A 23,216-nucleotide genomic window follows, 5' to 3' on the forward strand; every position below is an offset into this window, starting at 1 on the left:
AAAATACAACCCTGACACACAACTTTTCTGAGCTTAGTATTAAAACAAAACAAAACAAAACAAAGTCGCTATCGAGTGGATTCTCACTCACAGGAACCGTACAGGACAGAATAGAGCTTCCCCACAGGGTTTCCAAGGAGCGACTGGTAGATTCAAACTGCAGACCTTTTGGTAGCACCCAAATGCATAATCATCGCACCACCAGTGGCTTTCAAATCAGCTATAGGCTGATGATCTCCAAATTCTTAGAACCCAGAAAAGTACTCTACCTCAGAGTGGTATCCACAGCTGGGAACTGTTCTCCACACTTGGATGACCTCAGACATGCAAATCTAACATGTCCAGAAAAAATCTTTTGGTCATTTTCTCAAGTTTGTTCCTCCATGGTTTTCCACATGGTAGAGAATGGCTCTGGTGACCATGCGCTCATGGTAGCCTGAATTCTAGAAGTCACCTTTGATTCTCCATCCCCCTCATCCCATACGTCTGATCCACCAGCAATTCTTGGCAGCTCAAGCTCCAAAGTACACCTCAAGCCTGCCCACTGTTCCCACCTGCACTACCACCATCACTCCTCACCCTGACCACTGCAGAAGCATCCTGACCGGTCCTCTGTATTTGCTGTCTTCAAGTTCTCCTGGGCTACAGTTAATTCCTGGGACACATTCTTTCTCAAGACCATTGAACAATAGGAGAAGGGCATTTAGTTGTATGCTACCTCCTCCGCTTGAGCTGCATACCCCTCAGAAATCACTTTTCACTGTCCACTCTATAATGTCTCTATTCCAATTTCCTGTCTTTGGCCGCACTGCTTTGATAGCGTGCATGCATGTGTGCTTCAGGGGTCATGTAGACAGCTGCTTGGAGGAATTTTTCTTAGTACAATCATGGTTGTGTGCCATCAAGAGATTCTGACTCATATCAACCCTGTACGACAACTTAGAACTGCCTCACAAGGTTTCCTAGGTTGCAGTCTTTATGGCACAGCCCTGGTGGCCCCGTGGTTAAGAGCTTGGCCGCTAACCAAAGGGTGGACAGTTCGAATTTACCAGTTGGTTCTTTGCAGAAAGACATGGCAGTCTGCTTCTGTAAAGACTTATAGTCTTAGAAACCCTGTGGGGCAGTTCTGCTCTGCCCTATAGGGTCACTATGAGTCAGAATTGATTCAACAGCAACTGGTTTGGATTTTGTTTGGTTAGAATCTTTATGGGAGCCCATCTCCAGATCTTTTCAACCCCTGAGCTGGTGGGTTCCAACGGCCCACCTTTCAGTTAGCCAAGCACTTAACCGTTGCACCTCCAATACTTAACTCTGCACGCGAGAGGGCCCTCTCCTGACGTCTCCCGTCTCCTCACCCCGCACACTTTGGCATTGTCCTTGCTTCTAGACCCCGCCCTCCCCTCTGGAGGCCCAACCCCCCCACGCCCGCCCCACACCCAGGCCGCTGGGGGGGGCCGGCAGCCATGTTCCTCGCCGTCCAGCCAGTTACTCCCGGAAGCGCTGGGACGGGTGGTGAGGGGTCCGGGCCGGATGGCGCGCCTTAGAGAGGATGCTGTTCGTGCTGCTTTCCGTGCCGTGTTTTCTGAAAGGTATGAAACTCCGGCAGCTGGACGGAGGGGCCCGCTCCCAGACTGAACAAGCCTGGCCCCTCGAAGGTGTGGAGGGAAGGCGCCAGGAGGGCGGGTCCCAGTCCCAGCATCCCGTGGGCTCCAGAGGTTGGGGAGTCCGGACGTTGGTTTAGCAGCTTGCATCGCCCCCTCCAGCGTACCCCCTCCCAAGTGATCCCCAGGAGCGGACGCGGCGTGGGGCCGGGTGGACGCAGCCACTCTAGGGGCTGCGAGAGGGAGCCTCTGACCCGGGAGACGCAGCTGGTCTGCGAAATTTGCATCCCCATGGATTTGCGGGGGGGGGGGTTCCAGCCGCGGGATCCAGCTGCGGAGTGCCCTCGGGCCTGGGGGCTTGAAGGGCTTGGGGAGAAAGTCCGTGTCCAGGGCTGCACCAAGGTCCCTACTCTGCCCGGGGCAGGTTTGCGGGCCAAGCTGGGGGATGGGCGCCTGCCCCCCCCGCCCCCCACCTGCTCCCTGTGCCAGGGGGGAAACCAAGGCCCAGAGTTCGCCCGGGCGGGTGAGACTCCAGACTGAGGGCGGGGCACTCGCCCCCATTCCTCCTCCCACCCCCACCAGACTCCGTAGGGTGCCAGGGACGGGGAGAGAGGGATCCCCCGCCCAAGGCCATGCTGCCCCTTACTGTTTTGGGCTCTGTGCCTGGGAGGCTGAGGCACCCCGCGCCCTCGCCCGCGCCCAGCTGGTCTACTCTCGGGGCTGGGGCGTCGGCGCGGCCCCACCGGGAAAGGAAGGGGTCCTGGGAATCTGTGGAGCAGCGCGGGGATCCTACTCCTTGTGGATGCAGCGATTCAGTGTCTGTTAACAGTGTGGATGCCGGGTCCCGCTCCCCCTCTGGGTGGCGGGGTGGGGGTAGCAGGAAGGGGTCCTGAGCAACCAGGTCATTTGTTAACTTAAACATTTGTGCAGCGCTGTGTACCGGTCGCTGTGGACGCGGTCTCTGGTGCTGAGGGGATTTGAGGGTTCCTCACACTGGCGGGATTTGGAGCCTCTACCCTAGTGGCAGTGGGTTCGTGGGTTACCCTGGTGGTGTAGTGGTTAAGTGCTAAGGCTGCTAGCCAAAAGGTTGGCAGTTTGAATCCACCAGGCGCTCCTTGGAAACTCTGTGGGGCAGTTCTACTCTGTCCTATAGGGTCGCTATGAGTCAGAATTGACTCGAGGGCAACGGGTGTGTTTTTTTTTTTTTTAGGTTGGAGGAGATTAGGTGTCTCTCGGGCTGACACTTGAAGGTCTGGAGCTGGCCTTTTATGAGGGTTTATAAGGGTTTTAAGCGCTCCGGCCATGGGCGCCAACCCGATCTTCCAGCCCCTGCGGACGGGCGACCTCCCCCGCCCCGGGGGGATTGGCTGCTCTGGGACCCTGAGCCCAGAGGGCGGTGAGAAGCTGACAAACGTGAGTGATGTCGTGCAGGCTCCAGTCGGCGGGGCAGCCCTGCTCACATGATCTCAATATGGGCAGTGGGCTTCGTGCCTGGGGTGTGGTTTCCGATTGTTCACTCGTGTCCCCCCACCCCGTGCAGGGCGACAACTCTCCTCTGGGCGGGGACCTAGTAGAGGCCTGCAGGGCATCAGGGTATGGAGGGGCAGAGCTTGGGCGGGGAGGGCGCGGCCCTGCAGGTTCCTCTACGTGACCACGGCAGGGGGGTGCGGGTCGTGAAGGCTGGGCCTGGTCGAGGACCCACTAGGTCGCGCAGAAGGAGTGGGTTAGGATAGTAACAGCATTAATGGGAGTATTGAGAGAGCGCCCTGGGGCGTTGGGTCCCTTGGGAAGAAAAGCTTCTGCTATCGTCACTGGAGCAGTACCCAGGTCAGTCCCGGCTTAGGTCCAGGAGGTTCCCATGCTCAGAGGGTCTGGTGGGCAGAACGGAACCGGCGGTGCGCGCGCCCTCTCGCGGCCTTGCACCGAATCGCTGAAGTTCAGTGTCAGGCGATTCTAAGCCATGGTTTTGGAACTGAATAGTGAAGCAGAGCAAATGATGCAGTGCCTTGATGGGACCGGTGGAGACAACAAGAAGCAAAGCACAGCTGAAACTTCAAAATTCCACTGAGTGTTAGTAGGATTTGGAGGAAGAAAATAGACGGAGAGTCGAGAGGCCCAGAGATGCAGAAGGGTTAGAGGATTAGGGTTAGGGGTTAGGGTTTGGTGTTAGGGGTTCAGGTTGGGGGGTTAGAGGTTTGGGAGTTAGGTTTAGGGGTATAGGTTTTAGGTGGTTGGGGGTTGGGGTTACTAGGCTAGGGCACAAGAGGTTTAGGGTTATGGTTAGGGTTAGGGTGAGGCTGAGGTTGATTTCCCAGTCTTGTGTACTGTCTCTTCCTTCACCAGAGTTACCACATATCTGTCGTTTGGTTGGAAACCCTGATGGCGTAGTGGTTAAGAGCCACCGGTGCTAACCAAAGGCCTGCAGTTCAAATCCACCAGGCGCTCCTTGGAAACTCTATAGGGCAGTTCTAATCTGTCCTGTATGGTCGCTATGAGCTGGAATCGACTCGACGGCAGTGGGTTTGGTTTTTTTGGTTATTGTTTAGTTAGCTTTTCTCTACCCGCTCTTCGTCTCCCTGGTGAACATCAAGGATTGTTCCTGTGCGTAAATGTTTTCATGAGTTTTTATGATAGTGGTCTCTTACTGTATATGTCGTTTTGTGACTGACTTAGTATGATGCGCTCCAGATTCATCCATGGCGTGAGATGTTTCGGAGATTCATCATTGGTCTTTATTGTCGTGTAGTGTTCCACTGTGTGTATGTACCATAGTTTGTTTATCCGTTCCTCTGTGGATGAGCACTTAGGTTGTTTCCATCTTTTTGCTACTGTGAATAATGTTGCAGTGAACACGGGTGTGCATATGTCTATTCCTGTGACTGCTCATGGAAACCCTGGTGGCTAGTGGTTAAGTGCTACTGCTGCTAACAAAAAGGGTTAGGGTTTGGGGTTAGGGATGTTAGGGTTAGGGTTGTTAGAGTTAGGGTCGTTAGGGTTTGGGGTTAGGGGTTGGGGTTTGGGGGTTAGAGTTTAGGGCTGGGTTTTTTGGTTAGGGTTTTTGGGATGGGGGTAGGTGTTAGGTTTAGGGTTTGAGGTTAGAGTTCGGAGTTACAGGTTAGGTGTTAGGGGTTGCAGTTTGGGGTTTAGGGTTTTGGGGGTTTAGGGTTTTGGGGTTTAGTCATTAGGGTTTGGGTTAGGTTTTAGGGGTTTAGGTTTAGGCTTGGGGTTGGGTTTGTTTGGGATTTGTGGTTTGGGGTTAGAGGGTTGGGGTTAGAGGGTGGGTGTTAGAGGGTTGGGGTTTAGAGTTTGGGGGTTAGAGATTGAGGGAGTCAGGGTGAGGGGTTAGAGGGTGAGGGGGTTAGAGGTTGAGAAGATTATAGAGTGAGGGAGTGAGAAGGTGAGGATGTGAGGGGGTGAAGGTTAGGGTTTAGGGTTAGAGGGTTTAGGCTTAGGGTTCAGAGGCTTAGGGTTGGGGGTTAGGGTTTCGGGGTTCAGAGGTTGGGGTTGGTGTTGTGGTTAGGGTTAGAGGTATAGTTTAGAGGTTTAGGGTTACGGGTTAGGGCTAGGGTTTAGGGGTTCAGGTTTAGGGGTTTGGGATGGGTTTGGGGTAAGGTTTTGGGGTTTAGGGTTAGAGGGTTAGGTTTAGGGCTTAGGGCTTAGAGTTTAGGGTTTTAGGACTTAGGGTTTAGGGTTTAAGGCTTAGAGTGAGGGTTAGGGCTGGGGGCTGGGGTTAGGGTTTAGGTTTTAGGGTTTAGAGTTAGGGTATTAGGGTTAGAGGGTTAGATGACTTAGGCTTTAAGTTAGGGTTTAGGGGTTAGTGGTTGGGGTTAAGGGTGTTAGTGTTTAGGGTTTTGGCATTTAGGATGTTAGGGTTAAATGTGTTAGGGCTAAGGGTTTTAGGGTTTTAAGTGTTATGGTTTAGGGTTTAGGGTTGTGTTAGGGTTAGGCTTAGGCTCATTCTTAGGTTTAGGGCTAGGGATTTGAGGTTTAGTGTTTGGGGTTGGGTTTGAGGGTTGGAGGTTGAGTTAGAGGGTTAGGGTTTCAGGTTAGCCTTAGAGGGTTAGGGTTTGAGGGTTAGGGCTAGAGTAGTTAGGGTTAGGGTCGTTAAGGTTAGGGTGGTTAGGGTTTAGGGTTAGGTGTTAGGGTTTAGGGCTTACGGTTAGGTTTTGGGTTTGGGCTTTGGGGCTTGAGGTTTGGGTTTAGGGTTTGGGGCTTCGAGTATAGGGTTTAGTGTGTATGGTTTTTGTGTGTAGTGTTTTGGGGTGTAGGTGTTTAGATTGTAGGGTTTAGGGTATATGGTTACAGTTTGGGTTAGGGTTAGAGTTTAGGGCCTTGGTGGTTAGGACCTAAGGGCTTAGGGTCTTAGGGGCTTTGGGGCTCAGGGCTTAGGGGCTAGAGTTAGAGGGCTAAGGCCAGAGGGCCAGAGGGCCAGAGGGCCAGGGTTATGGTTTGATTCCTGGATGGCAATTTTTTTCCTTCAATATTTTGTATAAGTCATCCCATTGCCTTCTTGCCAGCATGATTTCTGCTGAGTAGTCCAAGTTTATTATTATTTACTTTCCTTTGTTGGTGACTTCTTTTATCCCTAGCCTCTCTTAAAATTCTCTTTATATTTGATTTTGGCAAGTTTGATTATTATATGTCTTGGTCACTTTCTTTTGAGATCTACCGTATGTGGAATTCGATGAGCATCTTTCATGATATCAGGGAAGTTTTTTGCCAACAAATCTTCAACAGTTCCCTCTGTATTTTCTGTTAGCCCTCCCTGTTCTGGTACTCCAATCACTCATACTTATTTCTCTTGATAAAGTCCCACATGATTCTTTGGATTTCTTCATTTTTTAAATTCTTTTATCTGGTTTCTTTTCAAATATATTGGTCCCAAGTGTTTTATCTTCAATCTCAGTAATTCTGCCTTCCAGTTCTTCAATTGTGCTCTTCTTACTTTCAGTTGAGTTTTCTAACTCTGTAATTTTATTGTTTATCTTCTGAATTTCTGATTGCAGTCTCTCTATGGTTTCTTGCTGCCTATTAAATTTTTATTATGTTCTTGAGTAACCTTTTTAATTTCTTCAGCTGCTTTATCTGTGTGTTCCATGGCTTGTTCTGCATTTTGCCTCATTTCCTTCCTGATGTCTTTGAGAGTTCTGTATATTAATCTTTTGTATTCTGCATCTGGTAATTCCAGGATTGCACCTTCATCCAGAAGATTCCTTGAGTCTTTGTTCTGAGAGCTTGTTGAAGCAATCATGGGTCAGCTTCTTTTTTTTTTATTTTAATAATTTTTGTTGTGTTTTACGTGAGAGTTTACAAATCAAGCCAGTCTCTCACATGAAAACTTATACACAACTTCTTACATATTCCCAATTACTTTCCCCCCAATGGGAGAGCCCACTCCCTCCTTCCACTCTTTCTTTTCGTGACCATTTTGCCAGTTTCTAAGCCCCTCTACCCACCCATCTCGCTTCCAGGCAGGAGATGCCAAGATTGTCTCAAGTGTCCACCCAAACCAAGTAGCTCACGCCTCACCAGCATCCCTCTCCAACCCATTGTCTAGTCCAATCCATGTCTGATGAACTGGCTTTGGGGATGGTTCCCATAGTGGGTAAACGGAAGGTGTGGGGGCCATGATCACTAGAGTCCTTCCAGTCTCAGTCAGACCATTAAGTCTGGTCTTTTTATGAGAATTTGGGGTCTGCATCCCACTGTTCTCCTGCTCCCTCAAGGGATCTCTGTTATGTTCCCTGTCAGGGCAGTCATTGGTTGTGGCCCAGCACTATCTAGCTCTTCTGGTCTCAGGATGATGTAGTCTGTAGTTCATGTAGTCCTTTCTGTCTCTTGGGCTCGTTATTATCTTATGTTCTTGGTGTTCTGCATTCTCCCTTGATCCGGGTGGGTTGAGAATCATCGATGCATCTGAGATGGCCGCTTGTTAGCATTTAAGACCCCAGACGCCACATTTCAAAGTGGGATGCAGAATGTTTTCTTAATAGATTTTATTATGCCAGTTGACTTAGATGTCCCCTGAAAACATGGTTCCCAAACATCTGCCCCTGCTTTGCTGACCTTTGAAGCGTTCAGTTCATTCAGGAAACTGCTTTGGTTTAGTCCAGTTGTGCTGACCTCCACTGTGTTGAGTGTTGTCCTTCCATTCACCCATAGTAGCTCTTGTCTATCTCTTGTTGTCCTTCCATTCACCCATAGTAGCTCTTGTCTATCTCTTTAGTAAATACCCCTCTCCTACCCTCCCTCACGCCCCCCCTCATAACAACAAAGGAATATGTTCTTCTCAGTTTAAACTATTTCTCAAGATCTTATAATAGTGGTCTTATACACTATTTGACCTTTTGCAACTAATTTCACTCAGCATAATGCCTTCCAGGTTTCTCCATGTTATGAAGTATTTCACAGATTCGTCACTGTTCTTTATCGAAGTGTAGTATTCCATTGTGTGAATATACTATAATTTATCCATTCATCCATTGATGGGCACCTTGGTTGCTTCCATCTTTTTGCTATTGTAAACAGTGCTGCAATAAACATAGATGTGCATATATCTATTTGTGTAAAGGCTCTTATTTCTCTAGGATATATTCTGAGGAGTGGGATTGCTGGGTTGTATGGTAGTTCTATTTCTAGCTTTTTAAGGAAGCGCCAAATTGATTTCCAAAGTGGTTGTATACCATTTTACATTCCCACCAGCAGTGTATAAGTGTTCCAGTCTCTCCACAGCCTCTCCAACATTTATTATTTTGTGTGTTTTGGATTAATGCCAGCCTCGTTGGAGTGAGATGGAATCTCATTGTAGTTTTGATTTGCGTTTCTCTAATGGCTAATGATCGAGAGCATTTCCTCATATATCTGTTAGCCGCCTGAATGTCTTCTTTAGTGAAGTGCCTGTTCATATCCTTTGCCCATTTTTTAATTGGGTTGTTTGTCTTTTTGTGGTTGAGTTTTAGCAGAGTCGTGTAGATTTTAGAGATCAGGTGCCAGGGGGAGATGTCTTAGCTGAAAACTTATTCCCAGTCTGTAGGTGGTCTTTATACTCTTTTGGTGAAGTCTTTAGATGAGCATAGGTGTTTGATTTTTAGGAGCTCCCAGTTATCTGGTTTCTCTTCGTCATTTTTAGTAATGTTTTGTATTCTGTTTATGCCATGTATTAGGTCTCCTAATGTTGTCCCTATTTTTTCTTCCATGATCTTTATCATTTTAGATTTTATGTTTAGGTCTTTGATCCATCTGGAGTTAGTTTTTGTGCATGGTGTGTGGTATGGGTCCTGGTATGGGTCCTGTTCCATTTTTTGCAGATGGATATACAGTTACGCCAGCACCTTTTGTTAAAAAGACTGTCTTTTCCCCAATTAACTGACACTGGGCCTTTGTCAAATATCAGCTGCTCATATGTGGATGGATTTATATCTGGATTCTCAATATTGTTCCATTGGTCTACGTGTCTGTTGTTGTACCAGTATCAGGCTGTTTTGACTACTGTGGCGGTATAATTGGTTCTAATATCAGGCAGAGTGAGTCCTCCCACTTTGTTCTTTTTTTAGTAATGCTTTACTTATCCGCGACTTCTTTCCCTTCCATATGAAGTTGGTGATTTGTTTCTCCATCTGTTTAAAAAATGTCATTGGAATTTGGATCGGAAGTGCATTGTATCTATAGATGGCTTTTGATAGAATGGACAATTTTACAATGTTGTCTTCCTATCCACGAGCAAGATATGTTTTTCCAATTACGTAGGTCCCTTTTGGTTTTTTTGCAGTAGTACCTTGTAGTTTTCTTGGTATAGCTCTTTTACATTTTTGGTAAGGTTTATTCCTAAGTATTTTATCTTCTTGGGGGCTGCTGTGAATGGTATTCATTTGATGATTTCCTCTTCAATGTTCTTTTTGTTGATATAGAGGAATCCAACTGATTTTGTGTGTTTGTATTGTAATCTGAAACTTTGCTGAACCCTTCTATTAGTTTTCTTGAGGATTCCTCAGGGTTTTCTGTGTATAAGATAATGTCTTTGGAAATAGAGATAATTTTATTTCTTCCTTACCAATCTGGATGCCCTTTATTTCTTTGTCTAGCCCAGTTGCTCTGGCTAGGACCTCTAGCACAATGCTGAATAAGAGCAGTGATAAAGGGGATCCTTGTCTGTTTCCCGTTCTCAAGGGAAATGCTTTCAGGCTCTCTCCATTTAGGATGATGCTGGGTATTGGCTTTGTATCAATACCCTTTATTATGTTGAGGAATTTTCCTTCTATTCCTATTTTGCTGAGAGTTTTTATCATGAGTGGGTGTTGGACTTTGTCCAATGCCTTTTCTGCATCAATTGATAAAATTACGTGGTTCTTGTCTTTTTTTTATGTGGTGGATTACATCAATTGTTTTTCTAATATTGAACCAACCTTGCATACCTGGTATAAATCCTACTTGGTTATGGTGGATTATTTTTTTGATATGTTGTTGAATTCTACTGGCTCGAATTTTGTTGAGGATTTTTGCATCTATGTTCATGAGGGATATAGGTCTGTAATTTTCTTTTTTTGTGTTGCCTTTAGCTGGTTTTGGTATCAGGGTTATGCTGGCTTCATAGAAGGAGTTAGGTAGTATTCTGTCCTTTTCTATGCTTTGAAATACCTTCAGTAGTAGTGGTAAGTCTTCCCTGAAAGTTTGGTAGAACTTTGCAGTGAAGCCGTCAGGTCCAGAGCTTTTTTTTGTTGGGAGTGTTTTGATTACCTTTTCAATCTCTTTTTTTGTTATCGGTCTATTTAGTTGTTCTACTTCAGTGTGTGTTAGTTTAGGTAGGCAGTGTGTTTCTAGGAATTCATCCATTTTTTCTAGGTTTTCAAATTTGCTAGAGTACAATTTTTTGTAGTAATTTGATATGATTGTTTTAATTTCAGTTGGATCTGTTGTGATATGGCCCGTCCCATTTCTTATTCGGGTTATTGGTTTCTTTTCCTGTATTTCTTTAGTCAGTCTGGCCAGTGGTTTATCAAATTTGTTAATTTTTTCCAAGAAGCAGTTTTTGGCCTTGTTAACTCTTTCAATTGTTTTTCTATTCTCTAATTCATTTAATTTTGCTGTAGTTTTTATTTTTTGCTTTCTTCTGGTGCCTGACAGTTTCTTTTGTTGCTCTCTTTGTGTTTGTTCAAGTTGTAGGGACGGTTCTTTCATTTTGGCTCTTCTTTAATATGTGTGCCTTTATTGATATAAATTGACCTCTGAGCACTGCTTTCACCATGTCCCAAAGGTTTTCATAGGAAGTGTTTTCAGTCTTGTTGAATTCTGTGAATTTCTTTATTCCCTCCTTAAGGTCTTCCATAACCCAGTCTTTTTTGAGCAGGGTATTGTGCAGTTCCAAGCATTTGATTTCTCTTCCCTGGTTTTTCTGTTATTGATTTTTACTTTTATGGTCTTTCATTCAGAGAAGATGTTTTGTAATATTTCAATGTTTTGGGTTCTGCAAAGGCTTGTTTTATGACCTAATATGTGATCTATTCTAGAGAATGTTTCATGTGCACTAGAAAAGAAATTATAGTTTGCAGCTGTTGGGTGGAGTGTTGTGTATAAGTCTATGAAGTGAAGTTGTTTAATTGTAGCAATTAGATCTTCTGTGTCTCTATTGAGCTTCTAACTGCATTTCCTACCCTTCACCGAGAGTGTTGTGTTGAAGTTTCCTACTATAATTGTGGAGGTGTCTATCTCACTTTTTAATTCTGTTAACGTTTGTTTTATGAATGTTGTGGCCCTGTCATTGGGTGCATAAATATTTAATATGGTTGTATCTTCCTGGTAAATTGTCCCTTTAATCATTATGTAGTGTCCTTCTTTATCCTTTGTGGTGGATTTAACTTTAAAGTCTATTTTGTAGGAAATTAATATTGCCTCTCCTGCTCTTTCTTGATTGTTGTTTGCTTGATATATTTTTATCCATCCTTTCAGTTGTAGTTTATTTGTGTCTCTAAGTCTAAGGTGTGTCTCTTTTATGCAGCATACAGACTGATCGTGTTTTTTTATCCAGTCTGCAACTTTCTGTCTCTTTATTGGTGAATTTAGTCCATTTACATTAAGTGTAATTTTAGATAAGTATGAGTTTTTTTTTTTTATGAGTTTAGTGCTGTCATTTTGATGCCTGTTTTTGACAATTTCATTTTTCCATTTACTTTTTTGCGCTGAGTTTTTCTTTGTAGAATGTGTGTTCCTCCTTTTTATAGTAGTTGAATTTATTTTGCTGAGTCGTTATGTTTATCTTGGTTTTTATTTTGAAGTATGGAATTGTTAGACCTCATTGTGGTTACCTTAATATTTACCCCAGTTTGACTAAGTAAAAACCTAACTTGTTTCACCCTATATCACCTTGGTTTCCTCTACATATGTAAGATCTATGTCTCCTGTATTTAGTCCCTCTTTTTTGTCTGTTGTAATCTTTTACATAATGACATCAATGATTCCCTGTTTTGAGTAATTTTTTTTTAATTAATCTTATTTTGTTTTTGTGATTTCCCTATCTGAGTTGATATCAGGATGTTTTGTTCTGTGACCTTGTGTTGGTATCTGATATTATTGATTTTCTGACCAAAGAATTTCCTTTAGTAATTCTTGCAGTTTTGGTTCGTTTTTTGCAAATTCTCTAAGCTTGTGTTTATCTGTAAATATCTTAATTTCACCTTCATGTTTTAGAGTTTTGCCGGATGTATGATTCTTGGCTGAGAGTTTTTCCTCTTTGAGTGCTCTATATACGTCATCCCATTGCCTTCTTGGCTGCATGGTTTCTGCCGAGTAGTGCAAACTTATTGATTCTCCTTTGTAGGTAACTTTTCGTTTATCCTTGGGTGCTTTTGAAATTTCTCTTTATCTTTGGTTTTGGCAGGTTTGAGGATATGTCTTGGTGATTTTCTTTTGGGATCTATCTTGTATGAGGTTCGATGAACATCTTGGGTAGATACCTTTTCATCTTTCACGATGCCAGGGAATTTTTCTGCCATCAGATCTTCCACTATTCTCTGTGTATTTTCGGTTATCCCTCCCTCTTCCGGAACTCCAATCACACGCAAGTTATTCTTGATAGAGTCCCCCATGATTCTTAGGGTTTCTTCATAGTTTTAAATTCTATTTGATTTTTCTTCAACTATATTTGTGTCAATTGCCTTATCCTCCAGCTCCCCCACTCTGCATTCCAGTTCCTCGAGTCTGCTCCTCTGACTTCCTATTGAGTTGTCTGATTCTGTGACTTTATTGTTAATATTTTGGATTTCTGAATGCTATCTCTCTATGGATTCTTACAGCTTATTAATTTTTTCACTATGTTCTTGAATAATCTTTTGGATTTCTTCAACTGCTTTATCCGTGTATACCTTGGCTTTTTCTGTAGATTGCCTTATTTCATTTGTGAGGTCATTCCTGATGTCTTGAGGCATTCTGTATACAATTTTTTTATATTCTACATTTGGCAATTCTAGGAATGTATCTACATCCGGGAATGATTTTGATTCTTTGATTTGGGGGTTTGTAGAAGCAATCATGGTCTGCTTCTTCATGTGATTTGATGTTGACTGCTGTCTCTGAGCCATCTATAAGCTATTGTAATATTTTCTTTTATATTTGCTCACTGAGTCTTATCTTCTTGTTTTGTTTTGTTACAATACACCCAGATGGGCTACTAGATTGTGGTATCGTGATTGCTGTAGCTTTTGAATCACTTACGTCCTGTTACCAGCTTGCCTGAGCTGTTCCCAGGTATGTAAGTGTATGAGTCCATTCACTATTCTTGAATAGAATCAGCTCAGGTGTCCTGATAGCTGGTCACCTAGTGTGTGGTGTAGGCTCTCACCTATTATCTTAGAGGAGTAGTGGTGATGGTTGTATGCACCAGTTTCTATTAGTGGCAGGGGGTCACATTTCGAGGAGGGCAGGATGCTGACAGCCTTCCTTCAAGTGTCAGTGAGGTAGGTGTGGCTCTATTCTCTAGAGTGCTCTGGTGGGTGAGCTCTGCAGCTGTATCTTAGGCACCCAATGCTAGGGTAGACATCACTATTCTCAGATCCCTCTAGCAGGTGGCTAGGTGGTGTGGGTGGAGTCTCAGCCCTCTTTTCACTGGTGTGGACCAGTGAGGTCTCTGTTTAATAGGTAGAGAGGTATCTGACCTCCAAAACTTGCCTTTCCACTGCTGAGCTAAAACAATTATGGTCAGATGTCTATCAGAATTGCCTTTGCATTATAATAGCCACCTAGTTACCTGTAGGGTGAAAGCCAAAGACTATGGGTCTCTTAATGCCTGGATGGAGCTGATTCTGTATTGTTAATTGCAGTTTAGGGAAGTCAGGGAAGGATTTTTTCTTTGATTGCTAAATGGTGCTTTTCTCAGGCCAGGAGAACGGGTTAGAAAAGAAAGAAGAAAAAAAATCGAGCAGTGCACTTCACTCTCTGGCACGGGGAATTCCAGTCTTAATGAAGCTGGCTGGGGCAATGAGGGGTGGAATCAGATATATAGAAGAGAGTAGCCTGGCAAAATATACAAAGTTACTTATGTTGTTTGGTGAGGACTGTTTTTTCTGAGATTCCAGAGCATTGTGTAGCTTGCGTGTGCTGGCTGTATCCCTGCTGAGACTGTCCCAGAGGCTTAGGGTTGCGTCCATGCTCACACCATCTCAGGAAGCTGCAATCAGCTCCCCCACACTTAGTCCAACGCCCAGCACCAAGGTTTCCTTTCTGGGGTGCTGCACTCCAGGCTCCAAAACCAGTCGCTGCTTCCCCGTGGTTTTTCATTTCCCTGCCAGCCACGTCTGTGTGGAGCCTGCGTGTGCTGCCTGGGTCCCCTCCGAGGTTGGTCCTGAGGGTTAGGCCTACATCCGTGCTTCCCTGTCTCAGTAAGCCACAATCAGCCCCACCGCTCTGGCACCAGGAAACTGCGAGGGCTCAAGGCTGTGGCGTGGGACACTGGCTCCGGAAGCGGTCGCTGCTGCAGTGTGGCTTTTCACTCCCCTGTCACTCAGGTCAACTCCTTAGTTCTGTGTTTGATGGTCAGGGTTTGTAGATTGTCCTTTATGTAATCAGTTCACTTGTTTTTTCGAGTCTTTGTTTCAAGAGGGATAAGCGGAAGCTTCTACCTAGTCAGCCATCTTGGTCCTGCCCCCGTGTCTGCCTCTTTATGTGATTTGATATTGACTGTTGTCTCTGAGCCATCTATAAGTTATTGTATTGGTTTATTTTATGCTTGCTTTTTGTATCCTAGCTTCTTGCTTTGTTTAGTTTTGGTATACCCAGATAAGCTGCTTGAGTGCACTAGGTTGATTATTTTCACCTTTGAAGCTCTAATGTACTATCACCAGATGGCTAGCACTGTTACCAGGTATATGAGCCTAGGAGTTCATTTACTTTTCTTGTATGGATTCAACTCAGGTGCCCAGGTAGTTGGTCATAAAGTGTAAGGTACAGGCTCTGTCCTACAGTCTTAGAGGGGCAGGGGTTATTGGTGTAGGCAGAAGTATCTGGCTGCAGTAGGGGGTCAGGCTCTGATCAAGGCAGGGGTCTGACAGCTGTCCTCTGAGTGTCTGTGAGGAAAGCACATCCCTGTTCTGTAGAGCACACGGGTGGGTTCTGCAGAAGGGCGATGGGTACCCAATGCTTTTGGTTGTAAGTTCTGGGCGGTACTACTTATCCTTGGAGCTCTGTCACAGGTGGCCAGGTATTGTGGGTGGAGCCAGCAGTCCTTAGGCCCCTGATGTGGGTAGGTGAAGACGCCGTTTAATAGGCAAAGCAGTGTCAAACATCAAACACCCATCTTTCCACTGTCCAGCTGAAACCATTGCAGTCTGGCAACAAGGGCCTATTCTCCTGAAATGGGCCCACACAGGTCCATGCTGGGGTGAAAGGTATTCAAAGCCCATGGACCGTTTGTGCCTGAACAAGAGCTACTTCTGTCCTGAGCTCCCCAGCTTAATTGAGCTGGCAGATTACCTTTCCCCCAGTTGTGAACTTATACCTTCTTCAAGGACGGAAGAATGGCTCAGAGTGGTACCGGGGCCTATCTCAGGCCCAGGGAAATTGACAGCCACTGAAGCCAGCTTGGGGGTTGGGGGCGTGGTAAAATAAACACAAGTAATTAGCTTTTGCTGCGAGTGCCATTCTTCTCTTGTTCTGGAGGTGTGAGTAGTCTGTGCAACTTGCTGTCTTTCCCTGAGTGAAGCGCCTCTGGAACGCTACTGCCAGCCCCACTGCACTCGCTCCAGGGAACGGTGCCTGAGGGTTCCTGGCTATTCAGGTCCAGTAACTCCTCTCCACTTCTGAATAGTCTCTCCCTCCCCCTGCCGTTGAGTCCGTTTTCTAACTTTGCCTTTGATGTTCAGGGCTCCTAGCTTGTCATAAATATAATTGCTTCACTTGTTTTTTCGGGTCTTTTTTCTAAGAGGGATCACTGGCAGCGTCTCACTACTCTGCCATCTTGGCCTCGCCTCTCTAATATAATCAACAATTTTTTTAAAAAAGAAAGAAAAGAGTGAAACCTGTAGAAACAACAAATAACAGAATGAGATCCACAGAAAAACTAGATATTGGAGCTATCAGACAAAGACACTGAAATAACTCTATTATGTTCAAAGAAATAAAGGCAAGACTTAGAAATTTGGCAAAAAACTAGAAACTACAAAACAGATCAACTTAGAAAGTCAACTGAAAACTATAGCTGAAGTTAAAATCTTAATGTATGTATATAACAGCAGATTACAAATGCTGAAGAGAGATTTAGTGGAAGACATGTTGGAAGAAAATAGAGGCATAGACAAAAGGAAAAATATATATAATATAAAAACAAATAAGATACAGAGAATACAATGAAAATATCCAGCATAAGATACTTTAAGAAGGAAGAAAAAGAATGAGGCAGAAAAACTGAGATTATGGCTGAGAAGTTTCCTCAAATGATTAAAGATATCAAGTTACAGATTCTAGAAGACTTACAAAACCCAAACCAAAAAAAAAAAAAAAAAAGGAACCAAGCCACTGCCGTCGAGTCGATTCCGACTCAAAGCGACCCTATAGGACAGAGTAGAACTGCCCCGTAGAGTTTCCAAGGAGCGCCTGGTGGATTCGAACTGCTGACCTTTTGCTTAGCAGCCATAACGCTTAATCACTACGCCACCAGGGTTTCCTTATAAGACCCATGTAGGGTAAATACAAAGAAATTCATAGTAGGACTGCTGAAGCTAAAGACAAAAAACCCCACAAAAAGCAAATAATTGAACACTACTAAAGAATGGAAGAGATTATCTTTAAAGGACAAACAAAAAAACTGACCGATGACTTCTCTACAGAAATAGTGAAAACCCTAAGACAATGAGATGATATATTTAAATTACAGAGAGAAAATCCATGGCAACCCAGAACTCTATGCTGAGGAAAAACATCCTTCATGAATGAGCAAAGACCTTTGTTTTCAGACAAACAAAACCTAGATAAGTTAACATCAGCATGCCCACATTAAAGAAAATTCCAAAGGTATTCTTCAAGCAGAAAGAAAATAAGGTGAAAGGCTTAAGATGCAAGAAGGAATGAAAGTTAATGAAATGGGTAAAAATAGAGGATTACTGACTGCATAACATAATAAGAATAGACTTTATTGGGTCTAAAATATGTAAGAAATTAAAATGTATGAGAACGACAGCATTTTGACTTTTATGGCTTTATGGTCAGGAAACATGCTGTGTAATATTTTGATGTCTTGGATTCTGTTAATGCTTGCTTTGTGGCCTAATACGTGGTCTATTCTCAAGAATGCTCCATGAGCGTTAGAAAAGAAAGTTTCCTTGACTACCGTTGGGTGAAGTGTTGTGTTTAAGTCTATGAGACCAAGTTGGCTGATTGTGGTATTTAGATCTTCCGTGTCTTTATTGAGCTTGTTTATGGATATCCTGTCTGTCATCAGAAGTGGTATGTTGAAGTCTTCGACTATTATTGTGGAGCTATTTCTCTTTTCAATGCTGTTTGAGTTTGTTTTATGTGTTTTGGAGCACTGTCATTGGGTATGTAAGTATTTATTATGATTTTGTCTTCCTGGTATATTGACCCTTTAATCATTATATAGTGTATTTCCTTTTCCTTTGTGGCGGATTTTACTTTAAAGCCTGTTTTATCAGAGATTAATATTGCCACTCTTATTTTTTATTGTTGTCTGCTTGATATATATATATATATATATTTTCATTCTTTGAGATTTAGTTTGTTTATGTCTTTGAGTCTATGGTGTGTCTCTTGCAGTCTGCATACAGACGGATCATGGTTTTTAATCCATTCTGCTACTCTCTGTCTCCTTATTGGTGCAATTAAACCATTTACATTTATCGTAATTATTCATAGTTATGAGTTTAGTGCTGTCATTTTCGTCTTTTTTCTGTATGTCTTTTTGACATTTTCCTTATTCCACTTAATTTTCTCTGTTGAGTCGTTGTTCTTTGTGCATTTTCTTTCCATCCTCTTCATTTTTGTTGCCTTTGTATTTACTGCTAATTAATTTTTTCTGTGCTGAATCGTTTTTCTTTTTAGTCTTTCATCTTTTTCCTTGTTGTTGCTTTTGTATTTGCCGAAAATTTATGTTTTCCTTGTTTTTTTTTTTTATTTTAATGTGTAGGATTGTTAGTTTCCTTTGGGTTACCTTAACATTTACCTCTGTTTTTCTAAATTTAAACCAATCTTTTATTTCTTTATATCGTCTTGACTTCCTCTCCATATGAAAGATCTATGACTACATTATTTAGTCCCTCTTTTTTGTCTTAATGTTGTCATCTTTTACAGATCGATGTCTCTGTTTCTACATTTTCAGTGTTTTAGCTTTGATTTATTTGTGACATCTCTACGTGGGTTGCTATCTGGTTGTTCTGTCCCGTGTTCTAGTCTTGGGTTGTTAGCTGATGTCATTGATTTTCTAACTGGAGAACTCCCTTTATTATTTCTTGTCATATTGGTTAGGTTTTTAAAAATTCCCTAAACTTCTGCTTATCTGGAAGTGTCCTAATTTCACCGTCATATTTGAGACACAGTTTTGCTGGATATATAGTTCTTGGCAGGCAATTTTTTTTTTTTTTTTCCTTCAGGGCTTTGTATATGTGCTTCTTGCCTGCATGGTTTCTGCTGAGTAGTCCGAGCTTAGTCTTACTGACGCTTCTTTATAGGTGACTTTTTGTTTATCCCTAGCTACTCTTAAAATTCTCTCTTTATATTTGGTTTTGACAAGCAAGATTATAATATGTCCTGGTGACTTTATCTTGGCATCTACCTTGCGTGGGGTTCAGTAAGCATCTTGGGTAGATATCTTCTTATCTTTCACAAGATCAGTGAAGATTTTAGCCAGGAAGTCTTCAACAATTCTCACTGTGTTTTCTGTTATCCTCCACCCCCCACCCCGATTCTGGTGTTCCAATCACTCTTGATAGAGTCCCTCATAATTCTTAGCGTTTCTTCAATTTTAAAAAATTACTTTATCTGATTTTTCCTCAAATAAGTTGGCGTCAAGAGCTTTATCTTCAGTCTCACTAATTCTGACTTCCAGTGCCTCAATTCTGCTCCTCTCATTTTCTATTGGGTTGTCTAATTCTGAAATTTTATTGTTACTCTTTTGGATTTGCTTGCTGTCTTTCTATGGATTTTTGCAGCCTGTTACATTTGTCATTATAGTCTTGTGTAACTTTCTTAAGTTCCTCTATTGTTTTATCTGTGTGTTCCTTGGCTTGTTCTTCGTTTTGCCTGATCTCCTCCTGGATCTCTTGAAGGGCTTGGTCTATTAATCTTTTAAATTCTACCTCCAGTAATTCCTGGAATTTTTCTTCATTTGGAAGATTTCTTGATTTGTTGTTTTGGGAGCTTCCTGAATCCATCATGGTCTGCCTCTTTATGTTATTTGATATCTACACTTGTCTCTGAGCCATCAATAAGTTATTATATTCATTTATTTCATGTTTGCTTACTGAGTCGGAACCTACTTGATGGCACTGGGTTTGGTTTTTTTGTTGTTGTTGTTGTTGTATTGTGTCCTAGCTTCTTGTTTTATTTTAATATGCCCAAATAGGCTGCTTGGTTGAGCTAGTTTGATTATTGGCACTCTTGAAGCTCTTACATCCTGTCACCAGGTGATCAGAGCTGTTAATAGGTATGTGAGCCTAGGAGCCCTTTTACTTTTCTTGTATGGATTCAGCTCAGTTGTCCATGTAGTCGGTCACCAAGTGTGTGGTTTAGGCTCTCACCTACAGTCCTGCATAGACAGGGTTGATTGGTGTAGGTACAGGTGTCTGGCTACTGTGGGGGGAATGACTGCCCCTGAGTGTCTGGGAGGAAAGCATGTCCCTGTTCCCTAGAGCACATAGGTGGGTGGGTTTTGCAGCCAGACCATGGGCACCCAATGCTGTTGGTTGTAAGTACTGGGATTCACCACTTATTCTTGGACTCCTGAATTGGGTGGCTACGTGACGTGGGTGGAGCCACCAACCCTCAGGTCACTGATGAGGGTAGGTGAGGACCCTGTTTAATTGGCAGAACGTTGTAAAATATCACGAACCTGCCACTCCACTTTATAGCTGATACAGTTGAAAATAAAATTGTAGTGTGCTAATGAGGGCCTACGCTGTTGAAATGGGCCCACACAGGTCTATGCAAGGGTGAAAGGCATTCAGAGTCCTTGGACCCCTTATGTCTGTGCCTTCCCTGAGTTCCTAGCTTAGGGAAGCTGGCAGATTATTTTTTGTTGTTTGTTCCTGCTCCAGGGCATGTGATAGTTCCTACTTCTGGCCCAGAGGACCCAGAAATAGCCGAAGCTGGTCTAAGACTAAAAACAGAGAGGGAGGAAGCAGGTAAATGGGAGAGATGTTCTTCCCAAAGGGGATGATTTTTGATTTGTGTGGCATTTTAAATGCATGTACTTATCTTTTGCCAACTTGGCACTGCTTTTCACTGGTTCTGGAGGCTTGTGTAGACTTTCTACCACTCGGTCTCTTCTGATGTGAAAAACATGTCCCGAGCGTCACTGCTTGCGTCACCGCACATGCCATCCGATCCAGCCTGCAGGGTGCTGGTTTCTGCCGGGTCAGATCTGTCAACCTCTCACTGCTTCTGAACCACATCCCCCTCCCCCTGCCACTAAGTCCAATTCTGTGACTTCACCTTTGATGTTCAGGGCTCCTAGATTGTCATATATAATCGATTTACTTCTCTGGGTCTTTGTTATAAGAGGGGCTACACAAAGCATCTGACTATTCTGCCATCTTGGCCCCACCCCTACAAGAGACATTTTTCATCACATTCCTGAATCTGACACTATCACAGAAACTTATCTCTGAGAAAATGAAATAGGGATGAGGCAGTAGGCAGAACAAACCTGCTGGGTTGGAGTCCATTCTGATGCATAATGACCCTATAGGTCAGAGTAGAACTGCCTCATAGGGTTTTCAAGGAGCGGGTGTTGCATTTGAACTACTGGGCCAGAGTATATTTGGAGCACTGGTGGTGCAGTGGTTAAGAACTCAGCTGCTAACCAAAAGCTTGGCAGTTCGAATACATTAGCTGCTCCATGGAAACCCTATGGGGGCAATTCTACTCTGTCCTATAGCGTTGCTATGTGCTGAAATCAATTCACCAGCAATGGGTTTGGTTTTTTGGTTTACACGCCTACATAAGTAAAATTTGTCTTGAATCTCTAAACTTAATTCTAATGTGAGAATGAAATTGTAGCACTTCTCCATGAAGGTTTATCTTAAGTCATCAGGATAAAAACGAAACCCACTGCTGTCGAGTCGATTCTGACTCATCCTGCCCCTATAGGACAGAGTAGAACTGCCCGATAGAGTTTCCAAGGGGCACCTGGTGGATTTGAACTGCCGTCCTCTTGGTTAGCAGTCGTAGCACTTACCCACTGTGCCACCAGGGTTTCCTCGTCAGGATAAGCCTGTGCTGGTTTATTGGGTACCTTCAGGAATTCTTCATCAGTTATATTCACATTAAGAAGGAAAAAAATATCAGAAGGAACTTCATACATCTTCACCCTTCATTTCATGCAAGATTCAAGTGTGTCAGTGAGGATGGTTGTGTGAAATTGATCCCTGGCACTCAATACTTCTGGAGCATTTCTGTCATTTACTTGTTTCTTTTAATGCTTCTGCAACAAGGAACTGCTTGATAATCAGTATTTGGCAGTATTTGTTTTATTGTGTTTTCAAAATATTCTCTTATGTAAATATCTTGTTAATAGCTGGTAGAGATCTATGCATGTCTATAAATTTATTTCTGAATCTTGGAGAATTGACTCATCAAATGAAAATGATGCTATATATTATTATACATAACAAACATAAATATATGGGCTGTGTTTACATTTTGTTGGTGACGTTTTAAGCTTCTGTTCTGGTATCTCCTTTTTGTGACTGGTCTTCAGCAATATTCTCTATGGAACCTAGAATCTGAGCGTGTGATTCCAGGATTGCATTCGTTGCTATAGCATGTGCTTCCCAGTGGGTATTAGAAAGACATTTTAATGCTGATCATGGCCTATGAACAGCTCATCGGTGAATAGAGATGGCAAAAAATTTGTAAAATATCTGAATAGAAGAAAAAAATCATTTTTTGGACAAAAATCCATTGTGATACATCCTACAAAATTAAGTGAATATGCAGCACCTTGGTATGAAAATGGCATATTCATTACATTCCAGAATTTTCTGTTGCATGCCTTTATAATGCAGTGACATTTCTCAGCATTGTCATAGGATTGGTCTCTGCACTTAGAAAAATCAATTTTGCAAGCTTCATCTAATTAGTGAAACACTTGGTTTGCAATGTCTTTGAGGGCTAATGCGATGTGTTCTCCTGACTCGCTTGGTGCATGTTATGCCTTCTTTCCCTCAAGTTCTTCAGTTTGTAATGGAAATGTCTAGCTTGTTCCTTTTATGCCATTGTACCTTTGGAAGCAGATAACTTGTGTCCTAGATTTCACAGATGAAGAGGGGTTTTTGAATTTTGGACTTGGACTTGATTTAAGACTTTTTCAATGCTATGATGGGATGAGGAAACCCTGGTGGCGTAGTGGTTAAGTGCTACAGCTGCTAACTGAAAGGTTGGCAGTTCGAATCTGCCAGGCGCTCCTTGGAAACTCTATGGGGAAGTTCTACTCTGTCCTATAGGGTCGCTATGAGTCAGAATCGACTGGACGGCAGTGGGTTTGGTTTTGGTTTGTGATGGGATGAATATGTTTTCCATTTGCAAGAATGTGATTTTGGTGGGGCCAAAGGGTAGAATGTCATGGATTGAATTATGTCCCCCCAAAATGTGTGTATCAACTTGGATAGGCCATGTGAGGTTGTCCTCCATTTTGTGATGGTAATTTTATGTTGAGAGGATTAGGGTGGGATTTTAACACCTCCCTGATTTGAGATACAGGGAGTTTCCCTAGGGCGTGGCCTGCACCACCTTTTATCTCCCAGGAGATGAAAGGATAGAGAGTTGGGGACCTCATACTACCAAGAGTAGAGCATGTCCTTTGGACCCGGGGTCCCTGCGCCTGAGAAGCTCCTTGACCATGGGAAGATGGAGGACAAGGACCTTCTTCCAGAATCAACAGAGAGAGAAAACCTTCCCCTGGAG

The 23,216-nt window shown here is 43.3% G+C and overlaps 1 long non-coding RNA gene across 1 annotated transcript in view; it reads left to right on the forward strand.

Moving 5' to 3' along the window:
* The first annotated feature begins 1,469 nt into the window (after positions 1–1,469).
* The window catches only part of LOC135229483 (uncharacterized), a 53,858-nt gene continuing 32,111 nt past the window's right edge, over positions 1,470–23,216 (forward strand). Inside the window, exon 1 of the long non-coding RNA XR_010320179.1 lies at positions 1,470–1,589. This is a non-coding gene — a long non-coding RNA (uncharacterized LOC135229483). The remainder of the gene's footprint in view (positions 1,590–23,216) is intronic.

This window comes from Loxodonta africana, unplaced genomic scaffold, assembly GCF_030014295.1.
Source record: "Loxodonta africana isolate mLoxAfr1 unplaced genomic scaffold, mLoxAfr1.hap2 scaffold_32, whole genome shotgun sequence".
Lineage (NCBI taxonomy): Eukaryota > Metazoa > Chordata > Mammalia > Proboscidea > Elephantidae > Loxodonta > Loxodonta africana.